The sequence below is a fragment of the Epinephelus fuscoguttatus genome, linkage group LG20 (assembly GCF_011397635.1).
Source record: "Epinephelus fuscoguttatus linkage group LG20, E.fuscoguttatus.final_Chr_v1".
Lineage (NCBI taxonomy): Eukaryota > Metazoa > Chordata > Actinopteri > Perciformes > Serranidae > Epinephelus > Epinephelus fuscoguttatus.
This window is the reverse complement of record NC_064771.1, coordinates 14,426,893-14,438,172: the sequence shown is the minus strand read 5'-3', so window position 1 is coordinate 14,438,172 and position 11,280 is coordinate 14,426,893.

Below are 11,280 nucleotides of genomic sequence, written 5' to 3'. Positions count from 1 at the left end.
TCAGACAGTCTGCTGTGGTAGATATAGGCCTCACAAAACGGAGGTGGAGCCTGAGTGAGAAACACCTGAGGGCTGCAGAGAAAAGGATGCACACAGGCAGAGGCAAGGTGAAACAGGTGGGGCTGGATCTCATGTCAGATGAGCATCACAGAGATCATGTAGGAGAGCTGTCATTCTTCCCAGAAGAATTTCTGTTCTCTTCCTGTCCAGAATCAAAGCTTCACACAAGAAAGAATTGACTTCTGACCTACATTTTACAATTCAGTTACATGATATTGAATATTATGTAAGTATGAAAATATTTGGACCATCCTTTTGATAGACATGGCAGGCTGAAAAGCTCCTTGAGGTAAATTGTTGATACTGGGCGATATAAAAATGAGAAATAAAACTGACTCGACTTGAACTTAAAAGAACCCTCTATTCTCTGTTCATGGTGTAAACATCAGTAAAAGAAACACATTAAGTAAATTCTGAATCCCTTCCTGCACCCTTTAGCTGTAAGGATGCAGCTTTGTGTTTGTGTTGAACTCTGCTTTTCTTTCACAAAACATTCACACCATTCAGTGCTGACAGGCGAGTACAGGGCTGGTCATGTGTTAATGATGTTGATGCATCACTGTGAATTAAAATCAAAAACATTTTGGGGAGTTTTGGGCAAAATATCTTTAAAGAAGCAGTAGGTGAGACTGAGAGTATTTTCTCCTGAAAGCTGCACAAAGCCAGTTTTAAAAAAGATAGGAAAATATGAATCAGTGTGTTTTCATGAGCTAAGCTAATCTATGAATACTTTCATTTCTGCTTCCAATCAAATTTATGTGTGTGTTATGCCTGGATTAGTTTGAACAGGATAGGAACATATTTCTACAGAAACTAGCCTGTATAATGCCTTCATTATGTACAAATTGGATATTAAAGAGCTGACCTTTAACACATGCAGTCAACCATGTATTTCTTCATGTTCTAATGAAAAGATTAGTGACTATGACCGTGTTAGACGTGCTTACTTAAGATAACCAGTTATTCTGGGAAAATACTGTTCATATTTTATCGCAACACCCAACCAGATACACCCCTATCAGTGTTTCTTTAGAGGCCCCAACCCCTAAATTAACAAACACGCATCACCAAGGCAACAACAGTGGGCTAGCTGATCCAAAGGGCAATATGGTGAAATCCAGAGCAGCTGCTGCCCGAGTCAGCCTCAAAATGTAACACTACACAGGCGAAGACGTGTAACTCCAAAGCAAAGACTGTAAGGTCTGGCATAGCAAGTAAAATGTTTTTATACCAAGTCGGCATGGTAATATCTTTGATATTATTTAATTCTCATTTCGACTGTGGTGTAGTGCCATTCCTTGTGGGCAAAGACATTGAAAGACACACAATGACCAGCTGACAAAGGAGATATTTGCAGAATTTGATGAAGAGTGTTGTATTGGAATCATTGACTGCACCTTTAAAGAAATCACATTCATATTTGAAAAGGCAAAAAAAAGGCTCCCCCATCAATAGTAAGTCTAATTATAGCTGTAATATCAATACAATGGCGGTTGGGTTTAAGCAACAAAAGCACCTGGTTAGGCTTAGGAAAAAAGAACAGGGTTTGGCTTTAGAATCTTACGGGACGCAAACACTGCCCATTCAGTTGCAAGCCGGTGTTTGCCGGACCCAGCCACCTCCTGTTCATACCTCTTGGACATTCGTCGCCTTAGCTTTTGTCCTTGTCCGCCAGGGGACGTTAAAGTATAAGGGCAAGGGCACCTTTTTTCGTTGGTTTCTGACGCCCCATGTCACTGCCCAAGTGCCGGATTTCGACGACTTTGGAGTGAGACAGGGCTCGGAGATCTGGTTTAGCCTTGCCAGTGGATATCTGGGCCAAGACTTCCTCCTCCATGTACCAGTCATTAGAGCTAATCTCTATGAACAGTAAAACTGACAAAAGCTAATATAGGGCTGTTGTCAGAGGATACTTGGAGGGTTCTAAGATTGCACTTTGGCCAATGCATTGTGATGTGTCAGTACTACTCAGACTACAAAGGGAAACTAGAAAACTTCCGATACCAAAATCTTGTCTACAGATTCTGCAAACGTATGCATATATCTGTATATAAAGACTGCGTTATGACCAAATCCCTTCAATACCAAGACTATTCCCATCAGCCGCCTCAGCTGTACTTGTTTGTTTAGCTCTACTTAGCAAATGTTAGCATGCTGAACTACGCACATGGCAAACATTTTACCTGACCATCATGTTAGCATTGTTGTGGTGAGCATGTTAGCATACTGATGTTAGCATTTAGCTCAAAGTACCACTGTGCCCAAGTACAGCTTTATTAATCTGCTGGCATGGCTGAAGACTCTTCATCTTGAGAGTCTTGTGTCATTATCAAGTGGTAAAAAGTTTCTTCAGCTTTAAGGCATTTCAGGATTTTCGTCATTTAGCAGGTTTGCACACATTCTTCAAATGCAGAATTCACAAAATAGTTGGATGGAAACGCATCAGAGGAATTTTTGCGACTTCAAACGGCAAACAAAGAATCTCAGATGAAAGTTGACCTGTGTCCCTGTACAGTTTTTTAACTTGTGCAATGATGGAAGGTTGAGCTGCAATAAAACAATCAAAGCATTGTCTAATTTTCAGTGAAACCTGTGTTGTGATTAATCAGTACACACAGTGCATGTAAAGTGTATTAGGTTACATTTGACAAAAAGAACATATTTCTCCGTGTGATTCAGCTTCAGGTTGGACAAGCTGCTTTGGGCTTTCCCTGCTTTCATCAGTGATAAGAAGTGAACTAACGCACGGGGTTTGAAATACAGGGAGTGTTTCAGTGCTTATCAACTAAAGGCAGCAACATCCAGGTCAAAAATCTTTCTGTAGACGTGATATACTTAGAGCCTATTGTTCCTGTTGCAGACTCTGTAACCTAAACCTGAGCTGAGCAGTACATCCCAACAGTTACAGAAGATTTAGTCAAACTCATGCAGCCGCATTGTTTTATTATAGTCTGATTGCTCAATAAAATTTCACAAGAAAAACATAAAACATGACAATAGATATGACTTTTATTATCATTGATTTGCCACGCAGTAAGAAGGAAACAGGTTTGGGTCATATTTCAAGAATCGGCTCCTCCGTTTACTTTAGGAGGGACAGTTGTCGTCACAAAGAAAGGATTTATTGTGTTTACGGAGAGTGACAAGGAAGCATGAGGTGAATAATTGGTCAGAAACGTGCTGCTGATCGGAAAAGATGCCCTCTGGCTAGGCTGACAGCACGCTCTTTACAAACACTAAACCTGTTTTATGGATATAATGAGTGTGTGTGTGTGTGTGTGTGTGTGTGTATCATACAGTAACCGGGAACCTTCAGGAAGTGCTGTGACATGTATTGGGTCATACAGTAATTTTGAGGAATGTACAGTGTGTGCGACACTCTGTTACACACTAATGACACTGTACACTGCCATCACTATTATGTAAGATCACCTTTAACAATAATGACCAGAAAAATTGCCAGTAATTATATTTGGTGCAAAGCTCTTCTTAATTTTAAACAATATCTGGAGAGAGCAAAGTAAAGGAAAGGAAAAACAGGTATCAATGAGCTGACCTGTAAGATGTCTGCAACTCATTCAGTCAACCATGTATTTGCTGATGACCTGATTAAGAGATTTTTTACCTGGGACATGTTCGACATGCTTCCTTAAAGGAATCTTATTCATGTGCATGAGAGTAAAGAATGAGGCTCTAGCTAACTAACAATAGTTGATCTAATTATAGCGATTATGTCACTAGAGTCACAGGGCTGCCATCTGGGAACATAGCTGTGATTGGGAAAAAGGCTGATTTAAAGTTTGAGCTTTTGTTCAGGAGTCATGGGTTAGATTTCAATCAGACAGAATTACATAATGAAGGTTTAATTTCAGGTGCGTGTTGAAAAAAAATCCCCGCAGATAGTCTTCCTGGACGAGGTTTTGCCACCCTGCAAGTTTGGTGGCGAGCCTAGACTCTGGGCAGCCCCAGGCGAAGAAGCCCACTGAGGCCCCTATATGTAGGTATCTGACTGTCCTGACTCACACTTTACTCACTTACTTACACACTTTACATACTTAGCATTGCATAGTTTGCATAGTTCTTTATTTCGTACTTCTTATTTCTACTTCCTTAAAATCACATCAGAGTGACTGTAACGTATCACAATTTCCCAACAGGGATCAATAAAGTATTTCTGATCTCTGAAAATTAATGGTACCCAACTGTCATACAGCAGGGTTTTTTGATGCAGCAGCAGTGCACTCTACATAGTATTACTGATTTTATCCCAGCAACAACTCATGTCCCTTGTTATGTATGTTATTTTATGCTATATAAGGTGACATTGGGTGTTTTGAAAGGTTATTGTTATCCATAGTGCCTTTATGGGATGTTTAACTAAGGGGGTGTCGTTGCAAATATGCCAATTTGAGTGGCCACTGGAGGCATGTTTTGGTGGTAGGGATAGTGCAAACAGTTCTCTCTCCTGGTGGTGTGCCACTGAGGTATTTTTATTTTTAATGGGAAAGCAAACATGTTAATTGTTATGGAATATCTGGATACTCAGAAGTGTTACCATTTCCTCTATGAAATCTGTGCAAATGGATGTGCAGTGGTTAGCACTGTCCCCAAGCAAGCAGCTCAGTGGCCTAGCAGTAGAGTGTCCACCCTGAGAATGGGAGGTCGTGGCTTCAATCCCCAGCTGGGTCATACCAAAGACTATAAAAATGGGACCCATTGCCTCCTGCTTGGCACTCAGCATCAGGGGTTGGAACTGGGGGGTTAGATCACTACATGATTTCCACTGCTGCTGCTCACCGTTCCCTCAGGGGATGGGTTAAATGCGGAGAACAAATTTCACACACTCAGGTGCGTGACAATCAGTGGTACTTTAACTTTAAGGTTCTGGGTTCACATCCACCAGCCAGAAGGAGCTCTTCTGTGTGGAGTTTGCATGTTCTCCCCCATGTCAGTGTTTTCTGCGGGTACTCCAGCTTCCAACCACAATCCAAAGGTGAGCATAAATGGTTGTCTGTCTTTATGTGTCATCCCTGTGATAGTCTGGTGACCCGTCCAGGGTGTACCCCACCTTTTGCCAGCCCCCTTTGACCCTGTACCAGGATAAGTGGTTACAGAAAATGAATGAATAAATGAATCTGTGCAAAGTTTAATATTCATCCAAAACTTCACATTTCAAGATAAATGAATTGAACTTAAGTGTAAGTGTTGTACATGGACTATATTGAAATTAATTCACAAAAAAAGGTGAATACCAAGAAAATATTTACAGTTGCATTTACAGCCATTGTAAAGAGTTTAATTTGGATAACTTTTAAACCAAACAACAAAATTATTTGCTTTATTTTTTAATTCGGAAGAAGTATTGTGGCCAGGTGCATGCATCTTCATTATCATCATCATACAATTCCCTTTTTTTTTCTTTGTTGCTGTTGTTTTAAAAGCCGTAGCCGGTCAGGTACAGCTTATTTATACATATTTTAAAAGTTCCAGCACCATAATCCCTGTACTTATATTTACAACACATCATTTAGTATCGGACCAGACTGCTGTACAAAGGCAGTCTCAGGAAGAAGATGGAGAAGGAAGGATGGATGCTTTCACTTCCAAAATATAACAGACTTACATAACAGGTGTTTTTTTACAGTAATGCAACACCCACATCAAAAAATCATGCATGAAATATGTGGAGGAATGCAGTTTGATTGACCTAGCTGGCTTATCTTCAACACTGATATAATGGCCTCTAGTTTTGCAGACTGGGCGAGGCGGGGGCGCAGCGCACCTCCAACTGGGTGTGGCCAGGCGGATTTTGCAAGTTTGGCACACCGTGCGTGCTGGCGCAGCTACTCCTCTTTCCCACCTTCATCCCTCCTACCTGTGCAAGTTGGAAAGAGGGAGGAGAGAAGGCGTGGAGTAGGTTTTACACACATCACACCAATCAAATGAGCCCCTCTCCTCGCCCTTAAATGCGCTGCGTGAAGGCGTAATGAGAGTTTACTCAATTCGCCATGGCAGAAGAGAGCAGCAGAGTCAGACAGCCAAACTTCTCCCAGGAGGAAACTGATGTTTTGGTCCGGGAGGTCTGCTCTCAGTGTCCGAATATAGAGCAGACCTCCACGGGCTGATGATGCAAAGGTAGCCTGGGAGGAGGTCACCACAATTGTAAATCAATGTTGCGTTTCTCTCGTGTGCGCACACTCTCTCTTTCTCTCTCACAGTCTCACTCTGTTTCTTTTCTTTTGACTTTTCTAAGATGACAGATGCTGAATATATACTCTCTATCTGATGCTGTGGCTGTTTGTGGTTGGCTGAGAGGGATGTGAACTCATTAGTTTGCAGCTGTATTAATCAAATCAGGTTGGGTTTCCATTACGCGTGCCAAACGTGCCAAACGGTGCCAATCCCCTTTGATCTGACATCAGATGTGACGGAACAGTCGATATAGAGATACATTTATGTGCTGATTGCAGATAGTTGCATTGAATAGTGGTTTTGTGGCTATTTATTGCATCGTTAATGTGCCTGACATTCTGGAAACCTGCCTGTGAGGTTTTGGTGACGTGTGCGCACTGTCCGCCGGTCAGCCAAACTTCGGCTTACACCGACTGCGCTCCGCCTGCGCTGACAGTAGACCTGGTTTCAGTTGGCAAGCTTTTAGTGCACCTTCAGCGAAGCCTTTTGGCACGAAACTGTCACTGCGCCAAGCTGCATCTGTCGACACCTCCCCCTGCTGCGCCGCCGCACCCATCTCAGCGCACCTCGGTCTGCCAAACTACCAAACTGAGCACGCCTCAGGTTGCGCTGCTCGAAACTAGCTCTGCGTGGGGTTCGCTACCCTGCGCCACCCTGCGCCACCCTGTGCCGTGACAGGAAACTACAGCCCAATATGTTAATCTAACAATACTATGCCTAATTGTGACTGTAAGGCCGCAGTCTGGGAACTTAATTGTGACGGGAAAAGCTTTTGTTCTGAATTATATTTTCAGATTTTAATTTGAAAGACCCCTCTCTCATGTGAAGGTTTAAAATTCAGGTGTGTGCTAAAGAGCCACCAAGAATGTTTTCCCCCGAAACTAGTTTGCCTCACTTTAGAGAAGATACCAATCTGCAGGTCTGGTGTCTTTTCACTTTTGCAGAACCAGATCTGAAAAAAAAAAAAAAAATACACTACTAAAATTAGTAGCACTTTATAGGCTGTAGATATTGTCATCATAAGAAAAGCAGGTGTTGCTAATGACATCAATCATGACTCAAAATTACCAAGAACATTACCAGATATCATTTGTTTCATTATTTACACTGGTGTTTGTCCTGCTGTGAAATACCAACATTTATTTTGTGAAAATATTTGTTAAAATCTGTTATGGAATATCTTGATATATGCAAAAGTTAATATCCTGTATTGATGTCCTCTGTAAAATCTGCACAACCTTTGTAAAACTTCACACCAGTCACGTTATATTAATCATAATTAACATGAATTAATTCAATTAAAGTTCAAGTGTTGTACTCATGGTCTCTGTCATCCAAAGTTATTGCACGAACAGTAGGTAAATACTGCTTTAAATCTGAGGGAACATGTTTACAGTTGCAATCATTTTAAGGGCTCAAATTTGGATAAATGAAATGGCAAAATTACTAGTTCACATTAGTATTTACCAGACTGCTGTGCAGAGGCAGTTTCAGGAAGAAGATGAAGGAGGAATAAGGAAGGATGATGATTGATTGATGATTTGACCGCCAGGACTTCCAGACATACATAACAAGTTGTTTTTTTTTTCTGTTTCATGATGTACAGTAAAGCAACGCCCACATCAAAATCATGAATGAAATACAGTTTGATGATCCTAGTTGGCTCATGTTCACCACTAACATGCCTGTTTAATTACAGCACATTGCTTCTTGAACAGACTGTCATTGTCAGAAACAGAAACAGACACAGAAACCTAAAAAAATTACACAAAGTGTTATACATGTTATAATATGCAAGATGATACTAAAGTAGTACACAATTTCAAGTCTATCTTAATACAATACTGATGTGCTAATAGGCCATATATGGGGTTATTTGTCGCTGTGACTGGACCTCCTGCAGGTCTACGCAAGTGCAGCGTCTACAGTCCCTGTTCTGAGAAAAATGCATGCTGAAGTCTAACTAAAGCTAAACCGACACTTCAGTAGTCAAAGTTCAATCAAGTTAGTATCCTTCATTGTTACTGTCTTTTTAGTATTAAATTCCATCCTTTTGCTTCCTGGCAGTGACAGTAACACAAAGTGGAAATTTGATTCTAAAAGGGATGTAACTAGATACCCACCATTTTATAACTTAGACTACTAAGGCTTCATGTTAACTTTAGCTGAACTTTAAAATCCATCTTTCCATGGAAACTGCATGTCTATCACTTCCACTTAAAGGGTTGGTTCATCTCAAAATCAAGAATGCGTATTTTTCCTCTTACCTATAGAGCTATTTATAAGTCTTGATTGTTTGGGTGTGAGTTGCAGAGTGTTGGAGATATCGGCTGTAAAGATGTCTGCCTTCTCTTGAATATGATGGGAGTAGATGGCACTCAGCTTGTGGTGCTCAAAGCACCAAAAAAATTCATTTGAAAAATTCAACAGCAATGTCTCTTTCCAGAAAACATGCCCTTGTTACTCAAGATAATCCACAGACCTTTTTGTGTAGGAACTATTTTCTTTCTACTGCACTATACACGCTAACTGTGTCACCTCGCAGAAGGAAGCGTGCATCTACTTATATCTACCGAAATACAACTGTGAACCAGAGCATGTGCATTCGTGAAAAACCCTGCGTGAGTTCATTTATTATGAGACTGATCTGACCCCATAGAGACATTGCTGTTGAGTTTTTCAAATGTATTTTTGGTGCTTCCAGCACCACAAGCTGAGTGCCATCTACTTCCAAAATATTAGAGGGAAGGCAGACATCTCTACAGCCGATATCTCCAACACTCGGCAACCATCACCAAAACAATCTAGACTGATAAAAAGCACTACAGGTAAGAGGAACTGTCCCTTTAAAGTGCTTTAAGAAAGGAATAACTCTGTGGATGGACCTACTGCTTTTAATTTACAGGCTGGTGAGCGCTGGGTTAAGATAGACTCAGAAAAATAGGAAAACATCCTTCAAGGATGAGAGTAAGATGGTAAGAAAGTCGTGTTGTTGGCAGGTAGAGGAGTGTTGTAGACTTCCCTCCTAAATGTTGAGCAGGTGCTGCCCTCTAATGTTTGCCTGAAGACACTACATGGCATATGGTCAGTCCAACTACACAGCCTGAAGGAGGAGGTCTGCACAGGCGATCCTTTTTCATAAACTCTAGCTTTATTCAAACAGCATTATTCATGCTACTTTAAAGTCTTGCCAACTGATAATAATTTGTTTATTGTGAGGCTTGGTTTTGTTTGTTTTCATCATTCAAAGGACCATAAAAATATAGTTAAGAGGTTACTACAAATGACTTCATGTGGATTATTTCTGACTGTGGAATAATTACAATCACTGCAGCAGTGAATCTGCATCTCATACAAGTTTCAAACATAGACCTAGGTTCTGTCTAATGAACCATACTGCAAATAACTCGACAGTATCCCACAGAGCGACATGTTCACACACACTCTCACACACGCACCCTCCCACACGTTATCACACCTCCTTCTCCATGTGATTTCATTTCATGCATCAGGACTTTGCATCCTGTGCGAGCTGTTTTACCACTGTGTTGTGTTGTCGTTTTGTTGAACAGTTCCTGACTTCTGTATCATTGATTTACTTGTGTTTTCTTTAATCAATAACCATTTGTCACGATTATCTTCTGTTCCTGCATTCGCTGTTTGCTAAGAGTTGAGATGTTTGATTTCAGATAAAGCCTGAGTTAATGAGTCATGTTTTCTGAAGCATTGAAGCAGAGCTCAAAACCAAAAAAAGCATTAATGAATCACATTTTCCCCTGACTTACAGTTCCCCTTATCTCTCCTGTTAAATGAAGCTGTGGCTATGAGATGATGGAGTCACAGTCATTTGAACTAATCTCCAAACTTTTTCACTTCATAACAACTGCAAATGACATTCATATTATTTGGGTCAAGTGATGTGGAGCAATGCTCTTCTTCTAATTATCCCAAACAAACCAGAAAAATAACTTCCTGTTCATCGGAGTGTATTTACAGGCGAGTAAACTCTGCCTTGTGGCCTGCAGGAGAATGCTCACCCAGTCTGTAATGCAACTCATCAGAGGGCTCCCATGGGCCAGGCTTTGGAGTGGAATTACAATTTCCAAGTCTGTCACATGATGCCATGGGGCCCAAAGAAGCTTTTTCCCACAGACATACAAGACAAAAGAGATGTCTGTAAATCAGTGGATACATTTTTTACACCCCCTGCAAAATGATTCATTTTACTATCTGGGTTTGATCCACTCCGTCAGATTGCATTTGACTCTCTACAAGAGACACAAAATTAAATCATTTCATCCCCATAGTTAGCGGAGCACTAAATTGAAAGTAGTTAACTTGGCAATGACGCGGATCATCCAATCCAGGTAAGTTTTTATGCAATAACTGTGGTGTAAGGAAGTTACAATGGCCCAAGTGCACACTATTATGACGGGTCCTAGTACACACTGTCGTGCATGTATTGTCTTGACACAAATCGAGACTTGACATTGGACAACATCAACATTGCATATCTGACAAAAATATCAAATAAAGTAAGAAATTAATAATTTAATTGAATAGTTTTATAGTAGGCCTATATTTATAGATTTTGTAGCCTATATAGAAAAAGCATATAATTCGGTTTTATCATTTATCACAGGTATATTTCCAAGGCAGTCTGAATCACTTGCAAGGGCCCACTCTCTCTACGGGCCCCTGCACCCCAAGGGCCCTAATGGAAACGCATCACCTGCACTGTCTATATTTACGGCCCTGCCTCCAACACTGTATCCACTTAGCTTTATACATCCATGATGTACATATAAACGTCTCACTCTAAGTTAAGGAAAACAGAACGATTATTTTTTCAGGTGATTATAAACTAATGTAAATATACTTCTGAATATTAAACACTTTTTCTGAAAAAAAAGATGCCCCTAAATCCTACACACTGGACCTTTAAGCATTTTGAAGGTTTGCTATATGAATAAATATTAACCAACAAAGGAAATCATAAGCATTATAAACTAATGTAAACATACTTCT